The 20,542-nt window shown below is 48.6% G+C and overlaps 1 protein-coding gene across 1 annotated transcript in view; it reads left to right on the top strand.

Moving 5' to 3' along the window:
• The window catches only part of Gli2 (GLI family zinc finger 2), a gene marked incomplete in the record, with an annotated part of 231,756 nt that overhangs the window by 6,155 nt on the left and 205,059 nt on the right, over positions 1-20,542 (top strand). Inside the window, 1 exon segment of the mRNA XM_013521092.1 lies at positions 1-179.

Below are 20,542 nucleotides of genomic sequence, written 5' to 3'. Positions count from 1 at the left end.
GCCCCCGCCGCGTGGGTCCCCTCCCCTGCCTGCCCGCCCCACCCGGGGCCATCCAGAGCCCCGGCGCACGGCCGCCCGCGGAGGGTCGCCGCGCCAGCCAAGTTGGAATGGGGGCCTGCAACCACTGCCCGGCGCCCGAGAGGCCACCTGCGTGCTAGAGGCAAACTTTTGTCTCCTCGGTAAAGTTGCATTGGCCTTCTTTTGCTTGCTTTTCCCTGCGAAGCGCCTTCCGTCTGGGCCAAGCGCTGGCCGACTGGGATGCTGCGCCGTCTCCAGAGGGTCCTTCGCCCGGGTACCAGCGGCACCGCGCGGGATCGTGACCCCGGGTCCGGAGGACTAGAGGCTAGTGGGGCGACCCCACTTCTGGCTCTGGCCCATAAGGGAGAGGACCTAAGAAGGATCTTGGAACTCGTGGCCGGGGGTCGACTTTGCACCTCCGTCTCTACCTGGGGGAAAAGCGTTTCTCTTGGGGTGCACTGACGGGCGGTCGGGTCGCTCGCGCTGGGGCAGGGGAGGGGAGGTGGTTTTACGGAAGGTGGTGGTGGTGGGTGGGATCGGAGGCTAGGATGCTCTGAAGCTCCCGTAGGGGGCCAGTTGGAAAGTCTGCAGGAGTGTGCTGTGCGCGGAGGGGCTGTAGCCGGCCGCTTGTGAACTTCTGACTCACTTCTTCGCGCTGCGCGTTCCGGAGCCCTGCCTTTCTTTCTTCCTCGCTCCTTCCTCCCCCTCGTCGGGCCCTGTCGCCCCCTCCCCCTCGGCAGGGCACTTCTCTCTGGCTTCGTTTCTGGCCTTTTTCCTCCTCCTCTCCTGCTCTCGGTCCCGAGATCTGATTGACTTCACGAAGAGATCCGCGAGAAATCCTAGCCCGGGCACCGGTTCCCCCACTCCTCATTTTCATGCCCGCCCCCCACTCATCGTTTCCCTCCCAGCCCCCCAGGGACAATCTCTCAACAAGTATATTTGCTGAGGAATTTGAAAAATCCACTACTGCAACTTGATCTGTGTGTGATGGATGGGGAGAGGCGCGGAGAGAGTTGGGCGCCAATCCTATTAAGGGTTTAGAGAGGGGAGCGTTTTCCCGGGACGCGGGCGGGGTGGGGGGCGTAGGGCGGGGTGGGGGAAGGGAGCGTGTGCGTGCGTGTGTGAGTGTGAGCGCGCCCGCCGCTCCGGCGAGCTGGAAATCCACCCAGCTCGGCGCCTTTTCAGCCCGGCAGTAATTGCTGTCATTTCCTAGGAAACCCGACTTTTATAGCGCGAAGAGCTAGGGATAGAACCCGCACGCCTCACCCCGGGTGACCGGGCCCTCCAAGGCGCGTGACGGGGCGCTAAGATGCACAGGGTCCTGGGGTACCTCCGTCCCCACCGGGTGCTTCTCCCCTTGACCTCTTTTTTGTGGTAAATGTTTTGTGACTGCCAGAGTTGAACCCAGCTGGGAAAGTAGACCTCTCTCCTACAGTCAGGTCCTGCGCCTTGGAGGTGTTTTCCGTGCTTCTGGGACTCCGAGCCAGGGCATCCTTCTGGGTGCCTAGCCTGTGGCCCGGGCTTTGCAGCGCGGTGGCCACCGCACTGTCCTGGGCCCCTGCCCTGTCGCCCTTGCCGGGCGTGTGAAGGTTTAATCCCAACAGCTTCAGATAAAGGGAGCAGTTGTAAAATGCTCATATGCTGTTTGCAGACGAGGCTCTGGGGGCTGTTGGAGAATTTGAAAGTAAACGTTTCCCTCGCAAGCGGCATAAAATAGTGTTTAAACAAATATTGTATTGGCATGCTCAGGGGGGCGCGGTGCCAAAAAGTAAAGTAAATAAACTGTGAAATCCAAAATATACAGCGGGGGATAGCAGCGGAATAGGCGGGCTTGTCAGAGTCTCCCTGATGAGATCTGTTTGTTCTAGCCACCTCCCCAAGGAGCCCCCTCCCCGCCCATTTCCTTACCTTGGTTGGGAGTTTCCTTTGCTCTGGCTTCTGTGTGTCTGGGAGCAGGCCTTCCCTGGGCCTGGGTGCAGCTCCACAGTTGCTCAGTCTGGGGGAAATTCACTGTGTACCTGCCCGGGCTGATCTTCCCAAGGGGCGGAAGGGGCTCCTGGCCATGCCTGATTAGTTTGAGTTTTGATGCTTTTTAGCCTTCTTCAAGCTCCTGGTCTTCCGGGGAGAGTAGTTTCAGAATGTGGAATCTGGGCCCTACAGATGCTCCCCACAGGGCCTCACTGCTTGGGCTCCTCTTTCTTCATCTTTCTTGCTTTCAGTTTCCTAGGTTTGCTTGTTCTCTTGAGGGTTCCAGAAGTTGTGGAGACTTCAGCATACACATTCTCCTCAGAGCCAGCTGTATGGAAAGTTGTCATTTGTCCAATGAGTTTTAATTATATTTTGTAAGATTTAGGGTGGTTTTGTGTTTCCCCTTTGCTTTGACAACTGTGCCAATTTCCTAGGTTGTTTCTGATGCCATTGGGATTTAAACTAATGCTGGGAACAAGGGGCATTTAGAGGAGCCCACCTGCCCTGGCGGTAGCCCTCGGTGAACCAGCCTTGCACCCGACAGACTGTTCTGAGTGATTTGTTTGCAAAGTCAGCTGGTGAGACCAAGGAAGGGGAAGAAAACCCCTTTCAAGGCAGGGCCCGCTCACTGAGCCACACGGTGGGACTGTGAGGGTTGTTTTTCTCCTCTGTGGGAGTTGATGTGGCCCAAGTTTGCTCAGGCTTCAGATTCCTTGAACTGGGACCTCCAGACGGCTCCCAAACTGCAGTGGCCCCAGTCGAGGCCTCGGAGAAGCTCTCAACTCAGCCCACTTTGAAGCTGAGCCCTCTCCCTCTCTCAGGATGCTCCAGCCCACTCTGGAGAGCACTGAACAGAGAGGAAGTCCTCTGAGTTGCCTGGTCAGAAGAGGGGGCCTCAGGCTGCCGGTCAGCAGCTCATTGCCTGGCTGCGGGGGTCTCCAGGGCTGTGTACTAGAGCTCGCTTGTTTGCACTGCAGACTGAAAAATACACAAATACTTCACGCTTTTTGTACTCCCACAAGTGCCCTGTACACAGTGCAGCCCCTGGGGTTGGATTAGCAACCGGGGGATTCAGCAGGCGGACAGACAAAATTGGATATTTGCCTATAAACACCCTTCTTGCATCAGGGCCCCCTTTGGCCACCCCAGGGGAAAACTTCAGTGCAGAGATGCCGGCAATTCCCTTTAAATGAGACCAGGAGGTTGTCGTGCGCACTTTGAAAGCCGGTGTGACCCCCTTACACCCAGCTGGCTTGTTAAAACTCAAAACCGGAGTCCTGTGTCCTTGTGCGTCTGCGGACCAGGCAGCTGGTTGGTCCAGGAATGTGTGTTCAGCCAGCTTCCTTTTTGTGCCTGGCCTTTGGGGGAGAAGGAATGAACGGCCTAGCTACTTTGGGCTTGGGGGAGGGGCATCTACCTGTGCCAGACCCTGTTTCCTGGTGCTTGAGGGACAAGGGAACCCAGGCCAGGTGGACCTCGCTGTGGACAGCTGCAGCTGTGCCCGCTGGACCAGGGCCCTTTGAAAAGGAGCCCTGGGGAAGCAGTTGCCTCCTTTCTTCTTTTCAGTAAGTGTCAGAGGCAGGGACAAATGAAACATGTAAAGAATGCCAAAGAGAGAAACAATGTTCTCAGATTCCAGAAAATTCGGAGAGGCAGAAAAGGTACCGACAGCCTGAATGCCCAGCAATTTCAGTGTGTGAGGCTCTCTCGCTTCCAAAGAACTGGGCGAGGACAAACTGCTCGCTGTTTAAAAGCAGATTGGGAAAAGGGTCACAGACAGTGACGATTGCTAGTGTGCTTTGATAGAGAAACACCTTCGATACATTTGTGGTTTTCAAAGAAACACGTAACACCAGTTTTGGTAATAATCATTTTCTCCAAAGTTAATCTGAGGGTTTACTGTGGAATATTTTAAGATTTTCAAAAGCAAATCATTGGTCCTTTTTTTAGATTTTGAGAGCAGCAAAACATCCTTAATCTACACAACTACATTTAAAAACCTGGGAAAAACACATGGATGAAGACAGCATACTTTCTGCATGTTTAGCGTCCTATTTTCCCCCAATTCTTTCATCAGTGAAAGAATCCCTAATGTTCCAGTTTAGGTTTTGTTTCTGGTTTTTTAAAAACGTACATACATACTCATTTAAGATGTGACCAAAAAGTACGTGTTAAACTGTTTCTTTGAGATTTGAGTTTTAATGGAACAAGTTAATATGGTTTTGTGTGTGTGAACATGTGTGTTGTTTAAGAAAAAAAAAAAAAAAAAGCAGGTCCCTGGGAAGTGTGTTTTAACTGAGTGCCGGGTTTCAGCTATTAGCATAAGAAAAACAGTTTTAGTGCTTTTCCTATTGTCTTGAATGAGGAGTTGCAGCAAATGGAAGGCCAGCAGTGGAGGGGCGATGGCCCATTGAGATTCTTCAGCAGCCAGAGCTCGTCATCTGCCTCGGAAATCTGTGATCGGATATCACTTTTATCTCGCTTTTCCATTCTCTGGCCTTTCTCACACATTCACTTTTGTCAGGGTTTATTGATTATGTTTTCTTCTCTGCAAATCTGTGGAAAATTTAATGAACCAAAAACAGCAGTGAAATAAAGGGGACTTTTTATTCATTAGCACAGGATTGGGATTGATTTTCCCCCTTTGGGTGACCAGGGCCCCAGGCCTCCGGTGAGTGTAGAGGAGGGAAGATGGGCCTGCTGCAGGCCCAGGCGGGGCCTCCCCAGGCCTGTGGCTTTCTGGCTGACCAGCACAGGGACTCCTGTCCCAAGTGAACAGGGAAAGCTGCTCCTGGAACCGGTGTCGGGCTGGCCCTGCTGCAGCCCCCAGCCTATCCTCCACGGTCCTGGCTCCTGGCTTGGGGGTGGGTGGAGGTGGGGTATTTATATCTCCCAGGCTTACAAACCCTTCCAGTGCCCAGCCTAGCCGGGGACACAGCTAAGTATCTCCCTCTTCCAGACCCAGCTCTGGAGCCTGTAATTAAGCAAAGCCCCTAGCGTGATTACTGCTGCTGACTCGCTGGGCTGGGGCTGGTTCCCTCCGCGAGGCTGTGAACTCTTGCTCTTTCCAGCGGCTTCCTGCACAGCTGGGGCTGCACTGCACTAGTTTGCCCTCTGTCTCCCCGACTCTCTCCCATCTTCCTTCCTTTTCTTTCTCCTTTCTCTGTCACCCCTCTCCTCCCTAGGTCTCTCTTTTCTTTGCCTTCTCCCCCATCTTTTATCTTCCTCTCCTTTTTCTTTCCCCGACTCCTTTCTTTCTGCTCCTTCTCTCCGCCCCTTTGTCTCCTCTTGCCTCTCCTTTGTCACCCCCTTTCTCCTCTGCCCCCAGAGGGCTGGCCAGCGGGCTGGGGAGGCCGTGTGTTCGAGCGGCGCGCACCGGGACAATCGGTGCCCGGAGCGCCCGCGGGCCGCCGGCCGCGTCCCTCCCACCTGCGCGCCCGCCTGGTTTGCGGCTCCCGAACAATGGCCACATTGTCACGGCGGGTGGCAGGAGGCCGGACCCCGCTCGTGGCGAGTCGGGAAGAGGGCCAGCAGGCTAGATACTCCTGGGCTCGGCCGGTTTCCTGGGGCCGCTCCACCTAGGAAAGGTGCGGTTCGTGTCCCGAGAGGTACCCAGAGCGCCATCCACCTCCTGCCGCCCGTTGGCTCGCCTTCCCCCCGCTGCCCGGATCGGGGCTCCAGTTCCGTTGACGGTTTGCGGAGCAATGGGAGCATTTCAGCAAAGAGAGATACGCAGGTCCCAAGTTACCAAACTTTTGGTGGCCTCTGGAACTTTTTCTGTGAGGCATCTACGGACTGTAGCTAGGAAGGCCTTCGGTCCGCACCCCAAAGACAGGGGAGGAAGGGTGGTCCTCCCCTCTATTAGTCTTGATCTGTAGGGATTTGAGACTGCCTAGGGCTCAGAAAATGATCTTTGCATGCATGGGGAAGAATGCTTAAAAGAATATCGTCCCCGGGCCCAAGATAGTTTCCTTTGAGCCGATGCTTAGCGCGCTTCTTTGTGCTGTGGACAATACAATACGTCAGCCCGACTTTGGAGCCACATTTATAAGGAACTGTAAGGGCCGCTCAAGTACACTTGTGCTAAGTTGAATTGATTGAAATTTAATGGCGGTTAGTGGCGATGAATGGTAATGATTTTCCAGCGTATCTTTGGCATACTTGACATTAATAACTGGAGAGTGTGTGTACCCGGCTGAGAGCCCGCCACACACGTGAGGCGGCAACATCATTCATTTCTGAGATGCCGGTCCTTCCTCTCCTCAAATCCTTTTCCTTCTCATCATAATTCAGCTGTTTGGATGATTAAAAAAACCCAAGAAAAATAAAGAAAGGAAGATGGAAGAAAAACCTTTTTCCGCTGAGCACGTACATCATGTCAACATAATTTTGAGTTCATGATTTTTTTCAATTCCTACATAAATCAGCTTCTAATATACAGAATGTGATGAATTTGTTTTAGCTGCCATCATGAATTAATATTATGCAAATAGAATCTTTGGTGAAGTGATTTACTTAATAATTTCAACTTTTAATATTGAAGCTCATTCATTATGTTGGGACTTAAAAAAAATAAGTCCATATTTTTAAACCTGAGATGGCGAGATTAGTATGCAAGTATCTGTGGTATAGGCAAACATTGATGGCCAGAAAATAGGGCTTAATTTGTTGTTTCTTTGCTTTGAGGATCTGTAGTTCACCAAGCAGTGGCCTAGGAGCCAGGATAAAAGACTCAGCAGTTTCATCTTGTGGAGGACATAGAAATGAATGTATGCATTCCAGCATGCCTGTCAGGGTGCCGTGTTCCATGGGATGGAACCTGCTCTGCTGTGGGACTGGAGGAAGGCTTCTCCTCACTGAGCTGTTCTTGAAGGGCAAGTGTGACTGTACCAGGAGGAAGGGGAGGGTGTAGGGGCTCTGTGCCCCTCTACTCCTGTTTGCTAATTAAAACAATCTTAAAAGCCATTGTGAAGTTGGCAATGGTGCTGTAGGAACTAGGGCCAGAGGACCATCCAGATATCGGTGAGGAAGACTTTCTCATATATAACATCTTTTCCAGCTGTTTTCTTCTGGAAAGAGTTGAGGAAGAAAGTGAGAAGGACAGATGCACCCGGGGGAGCCATCAGCCAGAGCCCTGCCATAGTTACCCTCAGGGAGAGTGAGGCCTAGGCACTCAACACTGAGTGACTCTGCAAGTTGCTTTGCTGCTCTGTGGAAGGACAGGCTTGGTGGGTGTGATCTCTCCGGTCCTCCCAGCTTGGGAACCCTGGGACTCAGTGCATCCTGCCCCTGGGGCAGGCAGGTTGGGAGGACCTAGTCTTAGGCAAGGAATGTCCTCAGTATTCAGATCACCTTTAGGAGCTGGCCGCAGGATAAATGTGGCTAGCAGTGGGGGATGTGCTCGGGGCCACTGGCAGGGGGCAGGTGAAACACTTGGCCTGTGATGGCCTTTCCAAACTCATGAAAGCTGAAGACAGTGAAAGAAGGGCTGACACATAAATATGTCTCGGATCTCTGAAGATAAGGGTAGTCTTTGACTTCACTTCTCAAAAAATTGAGGTCAGAGTGGTCAGATGACAGGTTGAAGGCACATCACTCAGATGTTTCCGCAGACAGTGGTGGTTGTGCTGTCGTGATACATTGTGTGTGTCCAGGCAGTGACAGTATATTTAGGGCTGGTCCTCAGTGTCTGCGGAGATCAAGGTAAGGGGACATATGTGGTGTTTGTGGGCCGAGAGTGGGCATATGTTAGTTGCCTTATGTCATGGAAGAGGAAATCAGAGTTAGAAGTATTCAGCCTGGATTTTTCAGATCTGTGGGCCAAGAGCAGGGACAGGATGAGAGGTTTTGAATTGTAATTCAGATGCAATTGTCTGGAGAAGATGAAATACATAATATACATAATGTAGTATTTTACACATGCAATGTAGTATGCTAGATTACTTTTCCCACTGTTAAATGTGAGTGAAGGATGTGCAGTATGTATATTTATGCGGGTATACATTTTTATCAGCAAAACTAACCACCAGCTTTTTATGAGCCAGATTTTTTTCTTTTCTCAAGATGTACTTGTACAAAGAAGAAAAGTAGCAGAAGAGTATAAGGTCAGAACTACAAATGAGGGAATGGAGGAAAATTTGAGGATAAGGCTTCAAAGACTGTTTCTCAGTGGGCTCTGGGCATCTGAGATAAGATTCAGGTGGAAAGCTCCTTAAATATGCAGATTCTCAGGCTGCAAGGAGAACATACTGATTGAGAATTGCTGCAGAGTGGGCCAGGAATCTGTATTTTGTCCGGATTGGGGTGATGAGAATGAATTTTGTTTACTGTCAAGTTCCCCAGGTCTGGGGCAGTCCAGTACTGATTGTCGGCAGAGTGGAAGACTTGCTGCTGCCCTGACATCTGCTGCTGAGCCAGAGGCTGGGGCAGGCAAGTTAGCTGAGAATCTAGTTGCTCTTGCTACAAAGTAGCACAGAGAAGTGGACTTCAGGGTAGGGTCCCTCCAGCATGGGGCAGTGGCTGGGACTGTAAGATGACTCCGGTGCTCAAGGCTTTTGCCATCCCCCAGGAGAAGGGAAAGAGTGTGTTAAATCAGCACCTTGGTTTATGTGCTGTGGATTCTGTCCAAGGGTCCCTGAGATATGGCTCCTGTCTTCCTGAATCTGCCTCACATGGCTATATTCTTCATGTCTGAAGTGGCTGGAAGTTGGACCGTCTGTGGGATCACTTGGTGTTTAACAGTATGAATTGATCTTGCTTGAAACACACTTGAAGGACCTCCCGTGGGCATCTTTTTTGGTCCCCAAGAAGGGTAGGGAGAACACAGATTGACAGGGACAAGGATGCTCGAGTGGAGCTGGTACTGGCTGCCACACTCCTATGCTAGGATGGTACCAGGCTGCAGTTGCAAGAGTCCTGCCTGAGGGCGAGCAGACCCAGTTACACTAAGGGGGCTCAGTGCAGGGGTTCAGCACCATCCCCACTGAATCTGCCCACCCACTCACCTCCCAGGCCCTACACGGACCCCAGGCTCTACCCACAAACCTTGGCTGCTTGGACAGGAGAAGCTGGGACTGTGGGCATGGGACCCCAGGCCTTTGCTGAAGCCCAGCCGTCTTGGTTGTGAGAGGCACAGTGCGTGTGAGTGGAGAGTAAGTCTCCTGAATCCCGTGGGGCTCAGGTGCCTACCATTTCCCTCCAGAGGTCCTTGTGGTGCAGGGTCCAGAATCTGATGGCATGGGCTGATCCCAAGCACAGGTGGGGTGGCCTGCGGAGACCCCAGTGTCCTGGATTCCTTTAGACTTGATCCTCTGCCCAAGACCTAGGATACGGAGCGCCTACCCTCCAGACTGCTATGTCAGCAGTAAAATCGCATGGCCCGGTGATCCTTCATTGGCTCAGTTCCACCCCTTACGAATTGTTCCCATTAAACGAGGCAACCAGGGGATAGGTTTTAGGAGCTTGGTTATCACACTGAAAGGCCTGGTTTGTGCTTCGCATGCATGATGCCCCCTGGGTCCCAGCCACTTGCCCTAGTTCATTTATCTTGGCCTCCGTTTCTTGCTCTGTCCCTGTGGGTCAGTCATGCTTTGTTGGAGTTTGTGAGGAGCATGTGAGATCCCTGCGGCTGGGACTGTGGACATTGACATGTTGTCTGGGCCAACCCGGATGTCTGAAGCTGAGGTTCCTGCCTTGGCATTACCATCTCTGGGCCTGACTGTCCAGAGTCCCTGCAGGCCGCACACAGCTCAGCTGGACTTTTGGGGGCCAACCTGGTCAGATTCATGCTGTCACTCCTCAGAGGGGCAAGGACAAAGATAGCTGCTCAGCATCCTGCAGTGACTGGGCAGCAAGGGGTAACGAGCCCAGTGTCAACAGTGTGAATAGCACCACTGCTGGTGGATGGATAGCACCTGCAGGTCCTGCCCTGGGGTCCCTTCCCTGTGATACATGGCCAGGGAACCCTGGTAGCAGGATTTTTGTGTCCCTCTTCCTCATGCCAGGCTGGCAATCATTAGCCTTTTCTGTGCCGTGGACTTGAAGTGGTATGGCAGATGCCTTCAAGAGGAATTCCTTGTGTAATCCATCAGTCAATCAGCAGGCACTCACTGGAACATCTGTTCTATGTTGGGTGCTTGTTAAGCAGACGCACCTTGCTAACTTGGTTATGGAGCTGGCGGCTTCTGGAATCCCAGTAGGTTTCTCCAGTGAGTATCTTCCTCCAGTGTCCTCCAAGCCTAGCAGGGAGGCTATTTAGAGAAGCCGGGAATCAGCCAGTGTGACCTTGCAAGGTGGCTGCATGGAGATGTTGCCCAGGAGTAGGAATTACCCAAAGTGGTCTCGCACAGAAGCCAGACATCACTGTGCTCTTTGCTGCAGGCTGAGTGCTTCCCACTTCACAGTGACTTTTGTGTTGCGTTGTTCAAGGCAGCTCTTGATCAGGGAATGCAGAGTCCTGGATTGGGGCAGACACAGTGTGGCATTTCTAGGACTTCTAGTTTGGGAGATGGGGGTCGGCCTGGAGATGCCTGGAAGGGGTGCCTGTGACTCCAAGGACAGCTTTGCTGGAGCGTGTGCTTGTGGTGCATCTTCAGGTCATGAGATGTGGATGTCTAGTGGGCCCAGGGGTGTCCTGAGGCTGAACATTTGGGATCCTGATGAACAGCAAAGCAATGGTCATCTTTGATTTTTTATTTGTCCCTGCTCAGGCTTGGGCAGACTCAGCTACTGAAGGCATTTTTTTTTTTTTTTTAATCTGCCAAATGAGGCAGGTACAACTGTGGACAAGAGAGGGACTTTTCTGCAAGCATGTACATACCTTTTCTTAGCCTGCCAGTCCCTGCCCATCTATTGGTGATGGGTGTGTCAGCCTGTTCCCAGCCTGAGATGGCTCCCTCTCTGGATTGCCTCCTGAGCCTGTTGGATGGCATGGTTGGTGGAAGAGAGGAGGCGATGAGACCAATTTTCACGGTACTCTCTACTATTATCCTCAGGAATACCTTTGAATGATGTTTTTTTTGAGACAAGTTCTTGCTGTGTGGTGCAGGCCATCCTGGAACTCAGTATGGAGTGCAGGTGGCCTGGAACTCAAGGTCCTCCTGCCTCAGCCTTCCAAGTGCTGGGATTACAGCTGTGTGGTACCATACTTGACTATCTTTAGTGATTTAAGGGTAGTAATTTAAGGGTCAAGTATCCAGAATCCACTCAGTATCCTTCATCCATCCTCCATCCATACATCCTTGTATCCTCCATCCATTTATACTCCCTCTACAAACACTTGCTTCATCCACTTGTTGATGTACTCATCCTCCACTCACCCATTTGTCTATCTTCTCTCCACTAATACATCTTCTATCCTTCCTTCATCCACTCACCTATATATCCATTCATCCTTCATTTACCCATCCATCCACCCACCCATGCATCCTCCATCCATTGACCACAGGAGTTTTAAAGACCTTTGCTCTTGGTCTTTGGTGTATCCTTCCTCATCCTCCATCAAGCCAAGGGTCTTCTCCTCTGAGAAGCCCTGCCTCAGCTCTGGGCTCTTACTGGTCCCTAGGGTTTCCCTTGCTTTTAAACACTTGTTAATTTCTGTTTATTTGTGCTTGGTAAATGTTTGTTGATAGATGAATTTGGGGACATTTTTTGAGGGAGGAAATTGATTTTTTCGTTTTTGTTTGACCTCTGTCTTGAGAAATATGAGCCAATCAAGGAGATTCCAGATTGCCTCCTTTGATTTAGGAAAACAAGAGCATTTGTTAATTAATGATTAGTTTTACTATGGTGGAGTTGTATTTTTGTATAATTTAAGTACGTGTTACTGGTCATTTGGGCCCCACACATAATCTCAGTGTACAACATTTTTATAGTAACTTTGGAGGGTTCACAGTGGAAGAGGAAGTTTGGTAGATGTGGCACTGGAAACATGGAGACATAACCAGAGTTCCAGCCTGGCTTTGCCTGTGAGTTCATGGGACCTCAGGCGGCCTTGTCTCTCTGAGCCTGTCCTAGTTTATGTTTTGGAACACATCATTTCTAGCACGCTTAAAGTTTTGACATTCAATGTGTGGGCTCACAATTTCTCTGGGTTAGTGATGTAAGTGTTTGACCATGACTGATCAGATTCTTTGAATAAACTTCCAGAGTTAGAATTTCTAATCAAAGGTGAGGTGACTTTTAAGGCTCTTTACACATAGTTGTAGGCAAGTGAGTTAAAGACAAAACCCCAGGGGAGGGCAGCCCACAAGGCCCATTTCTTTATAGTACAAACATCACACAGCTAAAAAAAAAAAAACCCAAACATTCAGAATGTACACTGTTGAGTGAGGAGGCCTCCCAGGAGAGTAACCATTGGTAACAGGTATGGCTGTAAGTGTGAGAGTTTGTCAAGTGACACAGACTGATATTTTATCATTGTCATCATTCATTTTTACACAAGTGGGATCATACTACCATGGCACTCGACAATTGCATTCCTTGTATTCATCAGTATGTCTGTGTTCTCCCCAGATATGGACATATATATTGATCCACCTCAATCATTTTCGCCTCTCTGTAATTTTCATTTACACTGTTTATTTATTGAATGGTAACACATTCACATGGTTAATAATTTCAGAGTCATAAAGGGTTAGATATACAACGTAAAGTCTTCTTACCACTTTCCACATCATTTGCTCCAGAACCGATTAGTGATGCTAGTTTATTGTGTATCCTTCAAGAGCAAGTTTTATGCAAGCAGCATGGAAATGAATACAGTAACTCTGACTTGGAAACATTTCGATCCGGGAGAATTGTTTATAAGACAATGAGTCTTACACAGTACACCTCTGTAAGTTCACAACTCAAATGTTTGTAAGTCAGGAAGTTACTGTATATACTAGTTTCTTCTTTTTATATTCAAATGGGAGCATATTACACAGCCTGCATCATCGCTTACTATTCTCACTCTATTTCATGTGAGCAGACAGACCCCTCCACTCTGTCTGCCAGTGTGCAGTGTCACATTTGCATAGCTTATCTATCTAGTCCTCATGAGTGGACATTGGCCACTGTAAACCAGACTGCATCTTATTATGTATCATTTTGCATTCATGAGTATATCTTTATAAGCAAATTCCTAGAAATGTAATTTCTCGGCACAATGGGGATACATTTGCAATTTGGATAGATAATGCCAAATAATTTTTCATAGAAATTTAATCTCATCACCAGTTTATAACATCATTGCCTATTTTACCATATTTACTTGAGCAGGGCAATATTATCAGAGCTTTTGATTTTTCCAGTCTGATAGTTGGGAGTAAAACTACATCTCAGTGAAGGATTTTTAGTAAAGGACTAGGGTGTAGCTCAGTGGAAGAGCAGTTGGTTAGCATTTGTGAGAAACAGGGTTCAATCTCCAGTACTGCAAAAAAGTTGATGACTTTTTGAGTTTTGATTTTTTTATGCATATCATCAGCATACTCGAGATGGTCATGTTAGTCAGTTGTTCATTACTACAACAAATACTTGACATAACCAGCTGATAAAAAGGTAAGGTTGATTGGGTTTCACCATTTTAGTCAGCAATCAGTTGTTTCATTCCTTTGGGCCTGTGGGGAGGGAGCACATTAATGTGAGAGTATGTTCTCACCTCATGGCCGAAAGACCAGGAGACCTTCTTCTAGTGGTGCTCCACCCCTGAAAGTTTGCAACACCTCCCAGCAGCTCTAACCCAGAGACCGTGCCTTTAACAGTAGGGCTTTGGGGAACACGTAAAATATAAATTTTAGCGCTAGTAGACTTAGCCATCGCCTCAGAAGTTTCCTCAGGCTTCTCTGTTATCGTCTTCTTCCACTCCTTTACCTTCCCCCAGACAACTACTGCTCTGCCTTCTGTCACTATAGATACACATTTTCTAGAGTTTTCTATAGATGGAACCATATAGCCAGGTGTGGAGGTGTAGGTCTGTAATCACAGTGTTATGGCTTATATCTAGATGAACTCCCAAAGCCTCATGTGTTTTTGAGAGTGGCTGGATCCTGGGTGTGTGATACTGGATTTGTCCACTGATTGGCTTGGCATAGTTCTGGGTGTAGATGATGGACTTACCGAAGAGGGAATGGACTGTTTCTCCTCTTTGAAGCCCCTCTGCCATGATGCCCTGTCTTAGAGCTAGCCAACCATAAACTAAAACCTCTACAAACTGCCAGCTAAAATGAACCTTCTTTAATTTGTGGGTGCTGGGTATTTTGTCCCAGGAACAAAAAAGTAACTAAGACACCTAGCACTCTGGGAGGCTGTCAGGAGGATCACAAATTTGAGCTCAGTCCGGTCAATTTAGCAACTTAGACTCTGTCTGAAAATAAAAAGACAAAGGGCTAGGGATGTAGCTCAGGGTGAAGGCCCTGTGTTAAATCCAGGTGCCTATTAATAGATGTCTGAGTCCTTTCCAGTTTGGGGATGCTTCAAATAAGGCTGCTATGAAGATTTCTGTAGAAGTCATTGCATGGGCTATTTTCTTTCTTTTTTTTTTTTTTTTTTGGAACGGAACTCACGACCTTGTGCTTGCCAGGGAGGTGCTTTGCCGCTGAGCTAAATCCCCAGCCCCGTATTTTCTTTCTCTTGGAAAAATGTTAAGGAGGAGGAGGATGCATGAATCTTAAGATAGAGGTATCAAGTCAAATAGCTGAAACCACAAAATGGTTCAACAACGTGTTTGTTAGGGAGGCTAACAGCAGTTTGTGGATGCCCCCTTTTTTGTGGAATCTTATCTCCTTGTGAACACTTCGCAATAGTCAGTCTTGTGATTTTAGCCATTTTGGTATCTCAGTGTGGTTCAATTTGCATTTTCCTAATGAATGATATTGCGTGGTTTTTTTTTTTAGTGTAGTTCATTACCATTTACATATACTCTTCAATGAAGATTCTGATTAAATCTTTTAGCTTTGGCTGTTTTCATATAATTCAATTTTGAGAGATCTTTATATGCTTGGTAAGTGTTTTCTTCTAATCTGTGGCTTATTTTTTTTTTTATCTGTTTAACAGTGGTTTTTATAGAGTAAATACAAAATTAAATTTTGATGAACTCTAACTTATCAAAACTTTTTTTGTAGATCATAGTTTTGGTGCTGTAACTAAAATAAACAGGTCACAAAGATTTTCTTCTACATTTTCTTTTTACAAATAATGAAGTTTTAAATTTTACATTTAAATCCATGTTAATATTTGTATGTAACAAAATATAGATCTAAGTTTTTTTTCCCACTGGGTATCCAATTGTTCTATCACTGTCAGTTGAAAAGATTATTTTTTCGGTACCAAATTGCCTTTGTACTTTTTTAAAAAGACAAATCTGTATACCATGTGTGTATGGGTCTGTTTCTAGGCTTCATGTTCTGTTCTTCTGATCTATTTCTCTATTTTGACACCATCATCATATTTTCTTGGTTACTAAAGCCGTATATGTCTTGAATCAGGTGATGTTTCTCTTTGTATCCTTCCCTCCCTCCTCTTCCTTCTTTCCTTTCTTCCTGTACTAAAGATTGAGTTCAGGGCCTCCCACATGCTACGCAAGCATTCTACCATTGAACTACATCTCCAGCCTGTTATTATTTTCTATTCTTTTCTTTTCAAAGTTGTTTTGACTAATCTATGCCCTTTGCAATTTCATATTTATTTATTTACTTACTTATTTTTGTGATACTGGGGATTGAACCCAGGGCCTTCACACTGAGCTGTATCTTTAGCCCTCCCTTTTTTTTTTGTTAAATTTTAAAACATTTAAAGTTTGAAACAGGGTCTTGCTAAGTCTTTAAGTTGCCTAGACTGGGAATGAACTTAGTGATCCTCTTCCCCAGCCTCCCAGAGTGCTGGGATTATAGCCGTGTGCCACCATGCTAAACTATGCATTGCTTTTATAGCCTGCATATTTTTGTAGATTCTGTACATAAATGATCAGGTCATCTGTGGATAAGGATAGTTTTACTTCTTTCTTTAAATCTGCATATCTTTTATTTTTTTTTTTAACATTATTTTAGTGGATAAAGCATCGAAGGCATTGTTGCTTGGGGTAGGGAAAGAGTAGACATCTTTGTCTTGTTCTTGCATTGGGTAATATGGTAAATTGCATTGATTTCCTTTCACATATTAAACAGATTCTTCTGAATTTCTTAGAATTCTTTTCTTTTTTCTTTTTTGTGGTACTGGGGATTGAACCCAGGGCCCCATGCATGCTAGGCAAGCACTCTGTCACTGAACCACACCTCTAGCTCTTGTACTTCACAGATTTTGAAGCTATGTTATTAGGTGCACAGACATTCAGGATTGCAGTGTCCTCTTGAACTCCTTTGGAACTCCTTTTTCATTATCCAGTGAATTCCTTATTTTATATTTTTAAAAATTGATACATAAAAATTGTTCATATTTATGAGGTACCTTGTGATGTTTTGATATATGTATCTATTTTGTTACCAAATGACTTTATCTGTAGTAGTATTTTTTGCCTTGGCAGCTTTAAGACTTTTTGTGAGTTTGATGCTTTTATCAAATTTAGAAAATATTTAACTATTATTTCTTCTTTCTATCCTTCCTTCTCATTTCTCCTTTGGAGGCTCCTGTTAGACATATATTGGGGGGCTTGAAGTTGTCACATGGCTCACATGCTCTTTTAATTTCTAATTCATATTTTCTCTCCCTGGTTTTCATATTGGATAATTTCTGTTCATTATTTGTTCCTGTTCAAGATTTTTTTTGTCATGTTTAATCTGCAACTAATTCCACCCAACACATCTCCAGAAGTTGGGTGAGTCTTTTTATATTTTCCACATTTCCTCTTTTTTTTTTTTTTTTTTTTTGGTGCTGGGAATGGAAGCTGAGAGCCGCTCACATACCAGACAAGTATTCTTCCACTGAGCCACATCACAGCCCCTCCTCTTTACTTCTTGAGCATATGGAGTACAGTTATAATAATTATTTTAATGCTCTTGTCTGCTGATTCTAAATCTGTGTCCTCTTTGGTTTAGTTGGATTAATTCGTTATTTTACTCATTATAAATTATATTCTTCTGCTTTTTTATTTTTGCATGCCTGATGATCTTTGATGGGTACTTAATATTGTAAATTTTATCTTGTTAAGTGGTAAATATTTTTGTTTTCCTATAAAAATTGTCAAGCTTTCTTTGAGATGTAGTTGATTTACCTGGAAAGTTTAATCTTTCTTTTAAGATTTGTTAAATGGGACCAGAACCTAGGGTTAATTATTCCTCTGGATCAAGGCAGAACTCTGTGATGTTTGTGGTTTCCCAGCTTGGCTGGGGTAGGAGCAGGGGCAGGCACTGGCCCTGGGCACTTCAGGCTGTGTTCCCTGTCATCTTTCTGACTGGCACTTTCCCTGGTCCTGGAGAAAGAGTGGCTTGTTCTGCACACCCCGTGTCCCATGTCTCCTGAGCTCTCCCCGTGTTCGGCTCTCCCCTCTGTGGTGGTCTGTCCTGTGAACCCCACCACTTGGTCTCCCTGCGTGCTCACCATTGTCTCCTCCACTCAAGAATCTGCTTGTTTCTGCCTGGGTTTCCCTTCCCTGGCTGTGGCCTGAAACACTTCTCAGACAGTAAGCTGGGCAGTGTCAGGCTCACCTCATTTGTTTCCTTCCCTTTGTTTCCTGACATGTTTCAAATGTTTTGTCTGGTTTTTTGGTGGTTTCGGGTGGGAGCCGAAATCTGGTCCCAGTTATTCCATCTTAGCTAGAAGCAGAGCGTTTAATTTTCATTTTTCTCAGTAGGACGACCTTTCCAATTTTAAATGGTGTAAAGTGTTCCACATGACCATAAGCCTCACCCTCAACATGTTTGGGATCTGACCGGGAGTCTGGTGTGGTCAGAGTGTATGAGGAGGGATGGCTAGGGAGGAACTGCAGCTGGGAGCACCGGGACACATCACTCGCCGCCGTCCTGGGAGCTGAGGCCCCGGAGAGCATCTGTGTGGGCTGGAGATTTGCGTTTTCCTCCCAGCACCACACACAAGCTCAGCAGCTTGTCCAAGGGTTGTGTGCACAGCCGAGCGTGGGAGCCGTGTCAGGGCAGAAAACCCCAGAGTGCTTGAGCTTGCCAGCGGAGGCACTCGGTCAAGACGTTGTCATGGGGAGAAGGGGAAAGCGGAAGTGGGAAGGGCCTGGTGTGAATGGCGCTGGCTGGGAGGCCTGGCTGCCTCCCCTGACTGGGCCTCTCAGGCCTGGCCACAAGACCCTGGGCTTTGTCTCGCCTCCCCTGTGACAGAGCTGGGTCCTAGGCACAGATGTGCAGCGTGGGCCCCTAGCCTGCCTGTAGGCTTGGGAGAGGGGAAATGGGCTGGGCCCAAAGCCTGGACCTGGGGCTCTCTGTAATGTCTAAAGTCAGCTGCAGCCGTGGAAAATATCTGCTGGGCCCGCAGACTTGGGAGGGGTGGCTGAGGAGGCCATAAATCATCCAGAGGGCTGGGAGAGCTGCCTCTGGTCCTCTCTGGCCGGGAGAGAGGGCCAAGGCCAGGCCCTGGGGAACCCACCATCTAAAGGCCAGGCCAGGCCAGCATGTCTATTCTTTGGGGCAGGGAACTTGGAGAAGAGGCAAAGTGAGGGTCAGTGGGCCCTCGGGACCTGCTCTCCAGGACTTTTGCTGCACAGAAAGGGGATTACAGTGGTGACAGGTTGTTCAAGGACAGACAGCCCGGTCCAAGGGTGAGGTTCTGGCCTTTCTTCCTCATGTGCAGAAAGGGAAAAGAAGAGAGGTACGGTGATGGGGATCAGGCTCTTTCTGTGCTTCATGACTTCTGGCATAGGTGCTGTGGGCTGTGTGAGGCCACATAGACCGCAAATACAGTGCAGAGCTGGCAGTCCAACCTGTGTGCCCCCCACCCTGCGAGGTCCTCAGGCTGCATCTGTCAAAGAAAAGGGATGTCCTGACTGGTCCCAGGACCCATTCCAACTCCAGAGCTTCCTGGAGGCTTGCTTTGCCCTGGGGTTTGGATTGCTTCTTGGGATGCCAGATCAGGGGTGGTCCTGGGTGGGATCAGAGAAGGAGTCTGGGGCCTTCCAGTGGATATCATGGTGTCATTGCAGGGAAGCCATTCCCAAATCATACCATTCCCAAAACCAGGAGGATGAGGCTTCATCAGGAGCTGGTGATAGAGTAGACCCCCAATCTGGGGCCTGGAGGGAGTTCCTGAGGTTGGTTAGGAAGTTTGGGGACCTTACCCCTTTGCTACCTGTGTGTGGAGGCTGTGCTGGAAAGGAAACCGCATTGTGAGCATCCCTCGAGCTCCTTGGTGACTTGTCCCTGTGAGCTCCCAATGTCCCACACTGGGCAGGCCAAGGACAAAGAACCCCACCTCATCTGTCCCGCCCCCCCCGCCCCCCCCATAGGTGATGCTGCTGTGCTGAGTAAGTTCTTGTACTCTTGTGGTCAGTCAGTGCTTTCCTCTAACCAGGTTCTCAGGCCTCACCCAGTCTCTCTGTGCTCAATTCTCCTGCCCCCAAGTTCTGTGTGTATCTCTCTGAAAAAATCTAAACAAAACTTCCATGACGTTCCTCAGTCCCACTGGAATGCCGCCCTTTAATTCCTCTTCATCAGGCGTGCTTTTCTCCGCTCAGCCTGGCCTGGGAAGGTTCTCCTGACCCCGGATGCCCTCTTGTGCAATCCTGCGGGCGGCTGGGAGGCTGTTGAGACGGGCCTTGTCCTGCACAGGGCAAGCTGAGTGGGAAGGAGGAGGGAGACAGCCGGGCCAGGGCTGTACCTTGGAGCCCTGCACTGAAGGCTGGGTCGACCTTTTTTCTCATGGCTTGTGGCTGGCGTGGATCTTGGTGCAGTTTCACTGCTTTTCACAGTCAAGGCGAATGCGGTGGTGGCAGGAGAAAGGCAAGTTGCCAAGGAGAAAGATTCCCTCAGGCTAGAGCCTGGGCTGGATGGGTTGACCCAGGGCAGATGTAGCAGCTCTGTGGGGTGGGTAAGTAGAGGCGAGTGGAGGAAAGAACCAGGGAAGCAGCCTGGTTTGTTGGGATCCTAAAGGAGAGGCATGAGACCAGAAGGTCCTCGTTGTCAAGGTGTTTGTCCCAGGCATGCTGCCGCCCCAGTCTGGGGCAGGTGCTCCTCTTGCCTCTCTTTATTCCTTCGCTCAGCCTGGCACCAGCCAGGGAATGTGCAGGGAGCTGCAGTGGGAATTGGGAAGGCTGTGTGCAGAGGTGCAGAGGCTGAGGGAGAGGCGGGTGTGTAGCAGAACCTCGGCCCTCTTTTGTTGTGTCTCTACCTTTAGTAAAAGTGTGGGGTAAAGAGATACCCTGCGGGCCTTGGCTTTGTCAGGAGTGAAGTCTGAAGCCAAGTGGGAGTACTGGGGCTGGAGGGATTGCAGAGGGAGGCTTCCTTGGCTGGGGCCTGGAGAGGGTTTTGAGGCAAAGGTCCGAATTTGATGGGATAGAGGGAAGGGTAGGCCCTTTCCAGGGGGGTCTACAGAGGCAGATCCTTGAATGGTTCTAGTGCCCAGCATCCCAGGCCTGAGAGTCTGACCTTGCTCCTTTGCTGGCCTCGTTTCCCATCTTTCCCTGGTG

The sequence above is a fragment of the Chinchilla lanigera genome, unplaced genomic scaffold (genome assembly GCF_000276665.1).
Source record: "Chinchilla lanigera isolate Chin_1 unplaced genomic scaffold, ChiLan1.0 scaffold00058, whole genome shotgun sequence".
NCBI classification, from domain to species: domain Eukaryota; kingdom Metazoa; phylum Chordata; class Mammalia; order Rodentia; family Chinchillidae; genus Chinchilla; species Chinchilla lanigera.
This window is presented reverse-complemented; position numbering and strand designations above follow the sequence as displayed.